A 13,482-nucleotide genomic window follows, 5' to 3' on the forward strand; every position below is an offset into this window, starting at 1 on the left:
CCCTCGAGACTCCGCAGGCCCGGTCCGCGGGAGCCCCCGTGCCTGCGGCGGTCACAACACAGAACAAGAATCAAGACGAAAAGTTAAGGTGTTCTCCTCTCCAACTCCTGCCCCTGGGGCCCTCCACCCAGGCTTTTGGGGGCACCCGAAGACTATAAGGTTTCTGGGGCGCCTTGGAAGAGTTTAATGCATGGAGATCAGAGCATGGAGGGTCTGGAGTAAAGACCCATCCATAGCTGTATTTCTCAGGAGACTGAGAATTAGTCTGAGCCCCTCCGCAACCCCCAACCCCGCGCGGCTCTTTAACTGGGCCTTTTGGATAGACTGGAATTTCTGTAGACACGCCCCGAGAAGCGCCCCCTGGTCCTTGCCTTGTAAATTAGTGCCCGGGACTGGGGGTGAGAGTGTGTGTGTGTGTGTGTGTGTGTGTGTGTGTTACTATTATGGGACACCCAAGCAGTTACACACCCTCACCCTCTATCTGCCGCCCCAAGGGCCACCGACTGGGTTGTGTGGCTCAGAGTGTAAAAGGGGGTCAAGGGAGGGTGCTTTTTGTTCATTAAGTTTTAATTAATTACTGGAGAGCTATGGGAACCCGTGCTCTGGCTTCAAAGATATTAAACTGTTACATAAGAGGCCTCCCATCCCTAGCGCAAAGCCAGCCTCAAATATGAAGTACGCCTCCTTGACCCATTCCTAAACTTTCAGTCGCCTGGCGTGCCTACTGTGTGCCAGAAGCACACCAGATAGTAATGTCTCCCATAGCAACTTGGGGAGACAAATTATTATTTGGCTTCATTTTACAGCCAGAGAAAGTGTTCGGTTCAGCTAAGCACAGCGGTGAAGGCTCAGGAAGACGGAGCCTAAGTTCTGCACAGCCTGATGGAGTACCTGTCCCTGCCCACGAGGGATCCAAGGACTTTAAGGGGCTGTGTCCCTTGTCATTAAAGAAGGGGAAAGCTTTCACAGGTTTTTGTTATTTATTTTTAATAGACTGGTGAATAGGTGAAGCTGAGAGAATAGTTTTCAGAGCAGCCCAGGAAGTGGGTTCCTCTGCCTAACCTTCCGTGACCTTCCTGGAGGAGCCACCGCGGAGCCCAGTGTCCTCCCAGAGGGAGGTTCCAAGGTGCTTAGTCCATTTGTTTGAAATAGCAGCTCAATCTTGCTTTTTGTTTTTAATATTTATTTTTTTATATATGTATGAATGCTTTGCCTGTGCGTGTCTATGCGACGTGTGTGTCCTTTATGTCAAAGGCCAGAAGGCCATTGATCGATCCTCTGGGAACTGGAGTTACAGATGGTTGTGAGCCACCGTGAGGGTGCTGGAAACTGAACCCAGGTCCTCTGGAAGAACAGTAAAGTACTGTTAAGGGTTGAGCCATTGCTCCAGCTATAAGCTCAGTCTTAAAGCCAGGACAGGGCAGGGGATTCATTTGTTCTTGTTCTAACGCAGGTGGCAACTGTGTCTCTTCCCCACGAGTGCGGGGCCCCAGCCTCACAGTCTTTCAAGATTGGCTAGTTTTAAATGGATCTTGGCAAAGGAAAGGAAGGCTCAGCTGCATCAGGACTGTTCAGTTCTGGGAAGGGGTTGGCGGGATGCTTTGCAAAATCAAAAGGTGGGGGAGATTTACAAAAACATTTTGTAAGTTGGAGGAATTTAAAGGTTTGAATTCCTTTGCATAAAAGTTCCTACAAGGTAGGTGTGTGTGTGTGATTTTGGTTGGGGGTAGGGGGTGTTGTGGAATACTGGCCCCTAGCAGGTTACCCTTTATGGAAAAATATTTTAAAACCATCCCCCCCCCACCCCCATGGGGCCAATAGAGATTGCTATGGCTACAGTCTTCTTCCAGCAATCCGTTCTGCTATTCTATCAACAAACTGTGAGAGTCTGGGACCTTAGCAAAGGAATTCAGTGGCGCAGCTCTCGTCCTTCAGAGGCCTTACAGGAGATCTGGCTTGTCCATCCATGGGAAACGTCTTGACCGTTGGCTATATTGGAAACGAGGAAGCTTTTAATTTAGTTTTTAACATGTGTGCATGCGCATGTATGTGTGTGTGTCAAACTCGAGGCAAGAGTCTGAGCTGCCTGCCTAACATTTCAAAATTCTCCCAGCAGCCCCTGGTCCCTATCTGTTACAGGGTATGGTGGGCATACCCCTGCCCTCTACCCTGAACTCTCCAGCCCTTCCCCCGGAGGCTCTTCTCTATATAACGCATATACAGTTTAGTTACCCGCCCTGTCCTCCTTTTGAACCTTTGACCCCTGGCTGCTCTCCTTGGTTCCCCTCTCTCCCTTGCCCTCCTCCTCTCCCTAACGGTTCAAGGTCATGACCGTTCTAGACTCTCCCTAGTGCGTCTGCCTCCGGCTGTGCTCTCCCACAAGTCTATAATAACTGGTCTCCTACCTAGGAACAGTCCTGTTCTTTCCTTTCTGTTTTGATTATTTTTCATCCAGGTCACATGTGCGTGCATGCCGGTCAGAAAATGACTTGCAAGAGTTGATTCTCCTTCCAGTTGGGTCCCCGGCAATTGAACTGAGGCCCTCTGGCTTGGTGGACAGCCAGGTCCTTAACCTACTGAGCCATCTTGCTGGCCTTTTATGTGTAATGCTAAGTGTGTGGGGGGTACCTGGGGAGGCCAGCAGGGGGCGTCAGATCTTCTGCAGCTGGGGTTGCAGGTGGATGTAAGCTATGCGACATGGGTGTTGGAAACCAAGCTCGGGTGTTCGGGAAGAGAGTTCCTGCTCTTAACCACAGAGCCATCTCTCCAGCCCGAGAGGAGGTAGCTTTTACACAGCAGAGGAGGTTAGACGGTAGCAGGTAGAACCAACCAATAAATTCAATGAGTTGGAAAACAACCAACCTTCCCATTGCCCTGACCTCCCACTGACCTGTCTGGGGTGACAGCTATGACCACCATTTACTGGGTGCTACAGTGTGACCTTACTCTGTTGACCCCATCACAGTAAAAATGAGATTGGATGGCTTCATGGTGTCTGGGCCTACCTGCCGGGCATAGAGCTTAGTGAGCACGGCTGTGTGATCTCAGTTGAGTGTCTTCACCTCAGTTTGTTTTCCTCCTCTGCAAAATGGGACAGCGGGTGATGGCAAGGTCATAACAGGGCTTCAGAGAGGGAGTTCAGGCCTTGAGTGTGTGTGTGCGGGGAGGGGGCGAGCGGGAGGGGGTTGGCAGGGGGAGGGGGAACATAGCAATTCTTGCTCACTGAATCCTCAGGGCACCCCTGGGGAGGGAGGAGTCTGCGATCATTAATGTCCATTTTGCAGGCCAGTAGACTGATGGCTTGCCTATGAAAAGGCCCTTGGCTAAAGCAGTCGGTAGGAGAGGGAAGAGTTCTGGAAAGACCATGGGCTACACTGTTAGCACCCCCCGGGGGCTTTCAGGTGTGGGGGCTGCTGAGAAAATCCAGGACACGTGATTAAATCTGAATTTCAGACACCCCTTGTGCAGTACCAGTATCTACCTCACGGTATTTGGGTCACACCTATGCTAAAGTGTATGTCTGAGCTAAAGCTTTCAATGACCTGAATGAATGGCTGTTATTTGATGGCCCAGGTACCTCTGGTTGTGCTGAGAACTTGGCTGTGAGGCCAGAGCCCACTGTCGGGATGAGTGCCTTCTGTCCAGAGGGAGTGAAGCAGTGTCAAGATGGCGTTAATGAAGGTGGGGGACTCCTTCTGCCAGGAGTGGTGTGCTCCTCACCACCAGGCTAAGGGACACAGGTCAGAGAAAGAGTTTCCTCCCTCGTTCCCTTTGTCAGGTACCCGGGGTTGACACCTGCCCTCGCAATACCCGAGCCACATTCATAACCTTCCTTTTTAAAATAGCTCTATGTTGCCTTGGATGACCTTGAGCTTGCAATCTTTCTGCCTCAGCCTCCCAAGTAATTGTGCTATCATGCCTGGCTAGGTTATTTGTTCATTAGACAACAAACTGTCCTCCTAGTCTAGGCTGGGCTCTGTGTGGCCCACTGGTGTAGGGGCTGAAAGCAAGACAAGCTGAGACCACAGACATGGCAGCTAAGCTGGAGTCAAGGCCCAAGGGGTCCTCTCGCTCTGAAGGCCAGATGGGAGCCATCCTGTCCTGGTAGCGGCCCTCCTGGGGTGCATATTCTTGGAGGTGAGGCAGACCAGACTGTACATGTATGGACATGAATCTGGTGATAACTCAGAGACAGATGCAATGGAAGATCAGACAGCAGAAGGACTGAGGCTAGGAAGCTGGGGCAGCCTTTCTGGGAAGGCAGAGCCAGGTGAGAGTGACGCCACTGAGGTGGCAAATGCCAGGCAGGGTTAAAGCTGTGGGTGGTATTGGAGCTAAGGGCCCTCTTGGTCTCAGGAAGTCTGGAGTTGGGGAATCTATTTCCCAATCCAGCTATGGTCACAGAATTATGAAATGGTTTTGTGTCCCCAGGGAACTGGCGGGGCAGGCCTTTCAGGGACTCCAGACAGCATGGCCCTGTGCCCTACCTCTGAGCTGGATCTGCTCCAGAGGAACATGCAGAGAGAATCGGGCTTGTCCTGGCCATGAGGGGGCTTTGCTTTCTTCGTGGCCAGTGCGAAGCCAGCTGCAGGTTAGGCTCCTTCTCTGAGCCACACACTCACAGGACCTCAGGCTCACTCCAAAGGCCCGGGGCTCGGCTCCCAGATCCTCTGACCATGTTGTCACAAACTGAGTGATGGTTAATACTTTTTGAGCAGAGGCCTTCAAAAGTCCTGTGGCCAGCCTTGTGCAGGTGCCAGATTCACACTGGCTGCCAAATGAGGGTGAGCAGGAGTCAGCATGGGGTTTGACTGGGCCTGATGGAGTCTGGCAATGTCTTTATGGTGCCCACTGGCTGCCAGAGGCTGGGCACTCTGGAAAGTCATGGCTCAGTCAACAAAGGGCTTGCTGTGAGAGACCTCACTGGGGCCAGTCCTCCCCCTCCCTACCTCTGGCCACCGCCCCTTTCACAGGGACCAAGCAGCCGTTGGAGAAGCAGTCCCAGGCAGCCCTAGGTGGTTTCATGACTCACCATCCCAGATCTTCTCCTGGCTTATGACCTTTGAAAGTCCTTCCAGCTGAGGCATTTCCCCCAGGTCATTCCCAGCATGCCTTGAGCCAGGCTTAGTCTCTCTGGACTTTCTCCAGGCATGTTTTACTTAATGTTTATCGGGGCCTGCCTGCCCCTCACATTCTTCCTTGTAATTCCATAAATATGCCTGGGGTCCCACCGGGAACTAGTTCTTACGATACTGTACCACACAAAACCTGGAGTCCAAGCTATTATTGTTCTCATTTGACAAAGGAGGGACACTGGGGTTTGAGGTAAGGGTGAGTTTAGGAGGAGATGCGGAAGCTGGATGCTTGGGTCTGAAACCACAGTGGGGCAGATGGCCCTCTGCATCCCTGCCCTGACCCCACCCTTCTGCCTCGGTGCTGCTAGACATCTCAGGCCCCTCCAACCTTGTGAACTCCAAGATCTCCATTCACCTTTCTTCATTGTTCCCCTTTTATACAAGCTTATCTAGGAGGCAGAATGGCTGTGTCTACAGCAAGGCCAGAGAAGCTGGTGAGGTGAGAGACAGACACTTCTGGATGCCTCGTGAGTGACCTGGCCCAGTGACCTCACCTCGCCGAACCTAGGTGGCAGCGGGGCAGAATTTCACAATGAGGGTGAAGAGCAGTAACTCCGCAGAAGCAGCCTATGCATGCTCATGAGGTCCTGATTGCTGGCACTTGCCTGGCCATGTCAGGAAGACAAGCCCGCATAGCTTCTTCCCTGTGGGTCCCCATGGCCTTTGAGCTCTGTGGCGCAGTAGAGGCTCTGTGGTTCTCTGAGGACGGCCAGTCACATAAGCATGCAGATCATACTGGAGGCAACTTCATTCCTTGATAATGGCTCTTTCCTCTCTGCCCACTGTGTACCAAGTACCTAGAAGCCTGTTCAGCACCTACCAAGAACAAGTACTTCCCTGGTTATAGCAGAGAGCCATAGCGTGTCAATGTGCACGTGTGTGTACATGTTGCATGTGTGGTGAGCTTGTGAATACACGCTATTTTCATGTATATATGTGCACCTGCAGATCCATGCAGTGTGATCCCTGTGTGTCTAGCGTAGCAAGTTTTCTTGATTGTGTATTGCATGTTAAGTGTGAACACAGGAACTTAGCTGTAGGGCACACATGTCACCATGCTTTAAGGTCCCAACAGTAAGCCAAAGAGGCTTAGCTCAACAGCCATGACATCCATGCCCAAGACAATGGCATCTGTCTGTCCCCGTCCTTCACATCGGTCCCCACTCCAGAGGACAGCTGATTCCTGAAAGACAGGCTTTGGAACTGCAGCAGGAAGGCAGAAGGCAGAAAGGAGGGAGGATGAGAAGGAAAGGACCCTTTCAGACAGTCCTGTCTGCTCACGAGTAAGCCGAGGGAGGCCTGGGACGGACACCATAGCTTAGGTAAGGTGTTTCTGAAAGCCAGAGCTGAGCCCAGGCTCCCTCCTGGCTCTAGACGGAAACCCTCGGGCTCCTTGTTGGTTTTCAGTAGCCTGGTGTCTACACCTTTATACTGCAGGTTGAGCTTCAGGCTGCCTGAAAGAGTCCAGATGTTCACTGTATGGCTAAACACTCCCCAAAGAACTATCTTCAAGTTGACTTAATGGGTCAGAAGTACTTGCAAAAATTTCTGCATCTGTTGTCAAGAATAATGCATGTAACTGGTTAATACTATAAAGTGGTTCTCACCTATGTGATGGCTTCTTTCTTCCCTCTCTCCCTCCCTCCCTCCCTTATTTGTTTGAGGCAGGGTCTCCAGGCTGGTTTCAAAGTCTTTTTTGTTTTGTTTTGTTTTGGTTTGGTTTTGGTTTTGGTTTGTTTTTGAGACAGGGTTTCTCTGTGTAGCCCTGGCTGTCCTGGAACTCTCTCTGTAGACAGGGCTGGCCTCGAACTCAGAAATCTGTCTGACTCTGCCTCCCAAGTGCTGCGTTTAAAGGTGTGCGCCACCACTGCCTGGCAGTTTCAAAGTCTTAATCCTGCCTCAGTCTCACCTATGCATTCAGGGTGCCAGGACCTGCCTGGCTGGGGCCTGGAATCTGTGGATGGGTGTTGAAGAAAGTTGGTAGAAGAAAGGGCTCAAGTATGCAAAGGCAGCCAGCAACAAACCGTGGTGTGGCTGTATCACGTACCAGACTCTGCACCAGGCTCAGGGGACGGTATAGTGACCGTAGCTCTGTCTCTCGGGCTGTGCCTCTCCAGAGCTCACCCTGTGAGGGGCTCACACTTTCATGGGCTCCTTTCCCAGATGTAGATTCTGAGTTTCCAGAATTGTGAGGCTATAAGGATCTGTTATTACGACTAACAGTGTGGCCTTAATTGGAGATGTTGGGCCTCAGTTTCCTCTTTTAACAGGAGCTCTAAAATGTGCCACTTATTGACAGGGCCGCTGTTAGGACCCAGTGGGGAGTGACACAGGACGGCCAGGCCTGGCTGGCTAGCAGATGCTTTGGAGAAGTCTCTCTGAGGCTCATAGCCCCACATAAGACACACGAAGCCCCAGGTTCCCTCTCGCCTTCATGGCATCTTTCCTGTGTTTGCTATGTGCTTTGCTCTGTGTCCTTAGCCCCAGCTGGCTGTCCCTGCTTGTCCTTAGTATCTGTCACAGGAATAGCAGCTTAGATGTTCCCAAGGCCTCCGGAATACCAGAGGAATCAGGCACCATGGCGCCCCCCCCCCCCCCAACCGCCCCTTCTCCCTTCGAGGGTGGTGCCAGGTCAACGGGCCAGGCACTGCAGCTGCAGCAGGAGCTTCCCGCAAAGGGACGCTGCCCTCCGTCACCGCAGGGTTTGGGAGAGACTACCCAGACTCTACTGTCACAGAGAAACCGGTGCTGCGTTATAAAACAGGCGTGTGGCTTCTGCTTTGCCCTCTACTGCCCGAGGGGCTCCTCACAGTGCCCAGCCCAAGGCGGGGCTCAGTAAAGAACAGCTCGATGAAGGAGGAGGGAAGCTCTGTGCTGTGGACAGGCCTGCCCCGACTCGCCAGCTATCCAAGCTCTCTGGAGCTGGAGGCAGGAGGATTCTCGCAGGTCTCATGTAAGCCTAGGTAGAGAGTTCTAGGCCACCTGGAGACACCACGTGAATTCCTGTTTCAAACCACCCCTCTCCTCCGGAAAAATGACAGACGCAGGGCCCTGACTAAAGCTTCCTATCTTCCTCAAAAGTCAAGAATGCTGATTCTATTCTTTTGTAAAAGAAAAAAAATTAAGATAAAGGGTGTGGGGTAGGCCCTAGTAGAATAGTTCAATAAACAAAGGCAAAGATAAAGCTGCAGGCTGGGTGTGGTGGTGCGTACCTGTCTTCTAGGGCTCGAGAGTGGAGGGAGAGGGAGGGTCAAGAATTCAAGGTCAGCCTTTACTACACAGCAAGTTCCAGGCCAGCCAAGACCCTGTGTCAAGCAGAATAAAACAAAATTGGAAGAAATAACGCGACTAATGAGAATTATTCCCTTAAATGTGTGTTTGTTCTGTTTTCTATGACAAACGTTAACTTCAAAGGTGGTAAAGGGTAGGCAGGGTATGGTGGCCCCCATTTCTAATCCCAGTATTCTAGAGGTAGAGGCAGGAGGATCTCTGTGAGTTAGGCCAAGCTTAGTCTGGAAAACAAGTTCCAAGCCAGCCTGTTAAATAAATAGATAAGTAGGAGAGTGTTTGCCTACCATGTACAAAGGCCTGGGGTCTAGCCTGGTCTACATAGCAAGTTCCAGGCTAGCCAGGTGTGAAGGAGAATCATCACCACCATCATCATCATCTTTATAAATATTAATAAATAAACAAATGTGGTAGAGGGCTTGCAGCTCAAAGCCCTGGGTTGAATCCCCAGTCATGCATAAAATTGGCATGGTAGTACAGCCTGTAATTCTAATCCTGGGACGGTGGAGGGAGGATGACCAGGAATTCTAGGACACAGCAAAGAAAAACCTAAAGACAACTTAACTGTGCTAAAGCGCAGCCTCTTCTCCCGGTGGGGTGGCTCCTGTAACAAAGGTGAAGACACCTTAAGAAGGCTGGGGTGCCAGACCCTGATGACATCCCAGGGAAGGACCAATCCCAAGTTCTGATTCTGAGAGAGGCCAGTTCAATTGGATGTAATTGCTGGTCCTCTGTACCAGTGGAAGAAGCATACCAGGAGTGATGGCAGGACAGCCCAAGGCACCTCCGGACTTTGCTCCTTCCAGTGGGTACCATCTCCCTCAGGATGGCGTAGGATCCCAGCCAGGTGACTCAGCATAGCTGAGCCTGTTTCTATCATGAAGGATTTCTGAGGACCCAGGAACGGCTTTTGGCCTTCACCAAGCCCTTCTTTTGAGTAGTTCCAGGAGCCTTGAACTTGTAATTCTCTGGAGTGCCAACAGGACAAGCCCGTGCCCTTGATCTTAACCACCGTATTGCTTTACATTTTTAGGGCCTCAGGAAACGTCCTCATGATTCAGCCTGAGCTATGAAGACATGAGAAAGCAGCTGCTTGGAACTGCCAGGTTCTGCTGGGTGGTGATGGTCCGGGGGGAATGTGAATCTGTCTGCCTGCCGCTGAGCCGCCCACTCTCCCCAGATTCAGATTGTCCACAGGCCAGGCCTGTGCAGAGCTATTCTATGCTGGACACATGACCGGCACACAGCCTGTCATTCCCGACCACGGGAGTGTCAGTTGGCAGTCACCAGCTGGTGGCTGGGGACAGTCTACACACATGCTTTGCATTTTGCCTGCATGGTTTTAGAAAAAAAAAAAAAAAGTTTTTTCCATGCTGGGAATGGTGGTTGCATGCCTTTAGTCCCAGAATTTAGGAGGCAGAGGCAGGTGGATCTCCGTGAGTTTGAGGACAACCTGCTCTACATACTGAATTCCAGGCTAACCAGGGCTACTTTTTCCAATAAGGTACCACTGCCCAAACTTAACTGTTATACCTATCCATCTCCATTCCTCCATCTTGAGTGCCTCTGGATAAGTTTGTCCCTTAGTCCCTAAGAAAAAAGACTGCTGGTAGTACAGACATTTCTGCAGGGGCAGGCTGTGACTGTCTTCAGTTTGTCGCCTTGTCCTCTGTCTGGACGGGGAATCTCAGAATGTCCACTGGGCCCTGGTGTCACATTGGTGGCAGCTGGAACATGTAAGAGCCGTAACTGGCTATAGAAACTGCATCCGTGCATTGGGGCAACACCCTGTGGAACCTTGATTTTTCTCTCTGCTAAGTAAGTGTTTTGCTTTTGTCCTCCTGGTTTATTGGGAGGAGAATGGGGGGTGTGGCCCAGTGCCTGGCACACAGCAGACACTCCACAGTGGCTTCCTGTCTTTCTCCTGGAGGGTTCGAACAGAGCAGATGCCGAAAACCAATGTTTTTCTTACCTGGAGCGAACTCGGCCTGTTTCGTAGCTTCTATAACTTTGAGCTCCTAGAGGCACAAGTGTGTCACTCTTCCACAGAACAGTCTAGAAACCGGGGGTTCTCTGTACACCAAAAACAACCTGGGCTCTCTTCAGAAATCACAGGAAGAGTGCTCACCTAGTGTACACATGTCACGGGTCCCATCCCCAGAACAATAAAAACCGACATGGTGGCTCATACCACTAGTCCCAGTGCTCCAGAGCAGCAGGAGTACGAACGAGGTCATTCTCCAATCCATAGTGAATTTAATGTTAGTCTGAGAGACATGAGACCCTGTCTGGAAAGGAAGGAAGCAAGGAAGGACTTTAAGTTGGTGACAGCAATGACCAAAGCCCTTCTGAGGGCAGAGCCCTGTATGACAGAGTCCACACTGCCCCATGCTTGGGCAACATCTTTAAGAACATTAGCCAGGATGGGGCTCCGGTGAGGGCTGTCTCCCCAGGGCTCAGAGAGACCACCACAATGTTTGGTTACTGTAGCTGTAGGTTAGGTGGGAACTCTGGTTCACAGGAGCAACCCCTAATGCCATCCCTGTCTGCCATTGGTTCCCTGTCAACACGGTGAACAACTCTAGAGTGTGCGGTGCAATGCCACCTGAATCCAGTTCAAAGAACAGGACATAGGGGGCTGGAGAGATGGTTCAGAGGTTAAGAGCACTGACTGCTCTTCCAAAGGTCCTGAGTTCAAATCCCAGCAACCACATGGTGGCTCACAACCATCCGTAATGACATCTGATGCCCTCTCCTGGTGTGTCTGAAGACAGCTACAGTGTACTTACATATAAATAAATAAATAAATAAATAAATAAATAAATCCTAGAAAGAAAAAAAAAAGAGCAGGCTGTATTAAAAAGAAAAAAAAAAAAAAAAAGAACAGACATGTCTACTTGAACTTTCTAGAAAGTTCCAATGACTCCTGATGTTGAGGCCGTAGTGGTCAGGATTCTGAATTCTTCCCTGTGGGTATGTTCATAGGCAGGTAGGTCCCCGTAGGCATACATTTTTTTGCAACCCACTTCTAATAAGGGTTCAACCTCTCCTTTAACCAACCCCCCAGGAGAGGCAGTGGAAGAGAAAAGTTATTAGGATGGGGGAAGCAGACCTGTTGAGCATAGCTCTTTGGGGGTGAGCTTGATCCTCCTCGGCAGCAGTTTGGTCCTGTAGCAAACACCAAATACCACCCAGCAGCTTCAGTCCAATCCTCTAGGCAGGCAGACGCCACACAGAACCAACATCTTTATTTCAATCCTGAAGAAACCACCAGGCTCACCAGCCTGCCTGAAGTGAGGAAGAGGAAGCAGCAAGCTGCTTCAGGAACCCCATGAGCAGTTCTTGGGCGAGTTTCTCTCAATGGCGGTGGTGTTACAAGATGAGCTCAACAATGCTATGTAAGGTGAACCAAGACATGTGTGTCGTTAGTAAAGAATAGCGAGGTGGAGCAAACCAAACCAACGTTCAGTGCTTGTCTCCCATGTCTGTGGGATCATATTTGTACTCCTTCATCATGGATCCTTTCACGTGTTTGATTTTGCTATATCAAAACATGGTTTCAGCCGGGCATGGTAGCGCACGCCTTTAATCCCAGCACTTGGGAGGCAGAGGCAGGCAGATTTCTGAGTTCAAGACCAGCCTGGTCTACAGAGTGAGTTCCAGGACAGCCAGGGCTACACAGAGAAATCCTGTCTCAAAAATAAAAACAAAACCAAAAAGAAAACAACAAAATAAACAAAACAAAACCATGGTTTCAACCTGTATCTGCTTCAGGAAAACATTCTTTCATGTGTCTGCCCCAGCAAAATATCATTTGACATAACTGACTTTCCAAAGAATCTAGAAGTTTCCACTTTAGTTCCCGGTGTGTTCTCTCAGGTTCACCCCCTGTAAGGCCCGAGTGAGGGTCTTGTTGTTGTATGGTATGATGGTGTGTGTGGCCTCTTCACTGTCGGGGGTTCCCCTGTGTTTGACTTTCCTAGTACTTCCCATCTCCTGCTCACACCCTTGGCTGATTGCTTCAATGAACATTTTTGGTTGTTCAGCGTCCAGGCTCAGGATCCCCAGATTGGGAGAGAAACAGCCATGAACTAATTATGAGGCTTTGTGGCCCCAAATCAGAAAGGACTCCTCAGTGTGCATACGTGCGCGTGCACACACACACACACAAACACACACACAAATGAGACACTTATATACACACACAAACACACATATGACCTTTGTCCTTCTGAGAACAGAACAGAAAACAGACAAAGCCAAAACTGCCTGCTCCTGACTCAATCAAAAACCCTACCTCTGCTTTTTACCCCAAACATGACCAAGCAGCTGTACCTCTTGACTGTAAATGAGAAGGTCACCTTTCCCCTGCTGAGAAACAAATTAGGCTTGACTGACTTCTGGGAGACTGACCAGGCCTCCTTTCAGCAAAACACCTCCAGGTGACCCAGAGAGAGCCCCCAAGGTTTACATGATGTCCCCACCCCATGCCTGGGTCTCAGAGTGCCAACCATCACCTGGACAATCTCCTCCTGTCTTCCCTCTTACTACTGCATGGTGTTGAGTGTGGCCAGCCTCCTCCCAAGGCCTGGCTTCTGTTCTGGGATGAGTGCCTGAAAAGTCACTCAAGCAGCCTTTCAAGTGTGACTAGTTTGGGATCCCCTTGTCTTCCTTCTTCCTTGGAGTACAAGAAAAGCCTGTACTTGTTCGCGAACCTGCTGTCTTCCCTCACCCAACTTAGCCCCTATGGAGACAAGAACCTGTCTGGTTCACTTGTCACCCCAACTTCCAGCCCAGCGCAGAGAAGGCTCAGTGGAGGTGCTGTGGGGGTCGCTCTGATGAGAGGGGCTGGCCTCTCCAGTAGCCATTTCCATGTGTGGTCATCTCCCAGAGGGTAGGCCTTCACACCCCATGTTTACAGCACCATTTGCCTCTGCTCCTTTTGGTGAGGTTCCAGGTTCCAAAAGTGACCAGGGCAGCCTGTGTGGGGAGATGAGAGACAGCTGTCTGAGGTCGGCAGGGCTGCAAGTGTCTCTGGTAGGAAACAGCCTCTTTCTTT

At 50.7% G+C, this 13,482-nt stretch overlaps 1 long non-coding RNA gene across 2 annotated transcripts; it reads right to left on the minus strand.

Moving 5' to 3' along the window:
• Nucleotides 1–11,651: 11,651 nt before the first annotated feature.
• On the minus strand, nt 11,652–13,399 carry Gm46780. 2 transcript variants are annotated; one of them, XR_001783593.1, is made up of 2 exons: nt 13,184–13,399; nt 11,652–11,817 (listed from the first exon to the last, which is right to left on the minus strand). It is a non-coding gene; the product is annotated as a predicted gene, 46780 (long non-coding RNA). The 2 variants fall into 2 exon arrangements; XR_001783592.1 differs by having other exon boundaries at nt 12,941–13,399.
• Nucleotides 13,400–13,482: the final 83 nt, after the last annotated feature.

Source organism: Mus musculus, chromosome 2, assembly GCF_000001635.26.
Source record: "Mus musculus strain C57BL/6J chromosome 2, GRCm38.p6 C57BL/6J".
Lineage (NCBI taxonomy): Eukaryota > Metazoa > Chordata > Mammalia > Rodentia > Muridae > Mus > Mus musculus.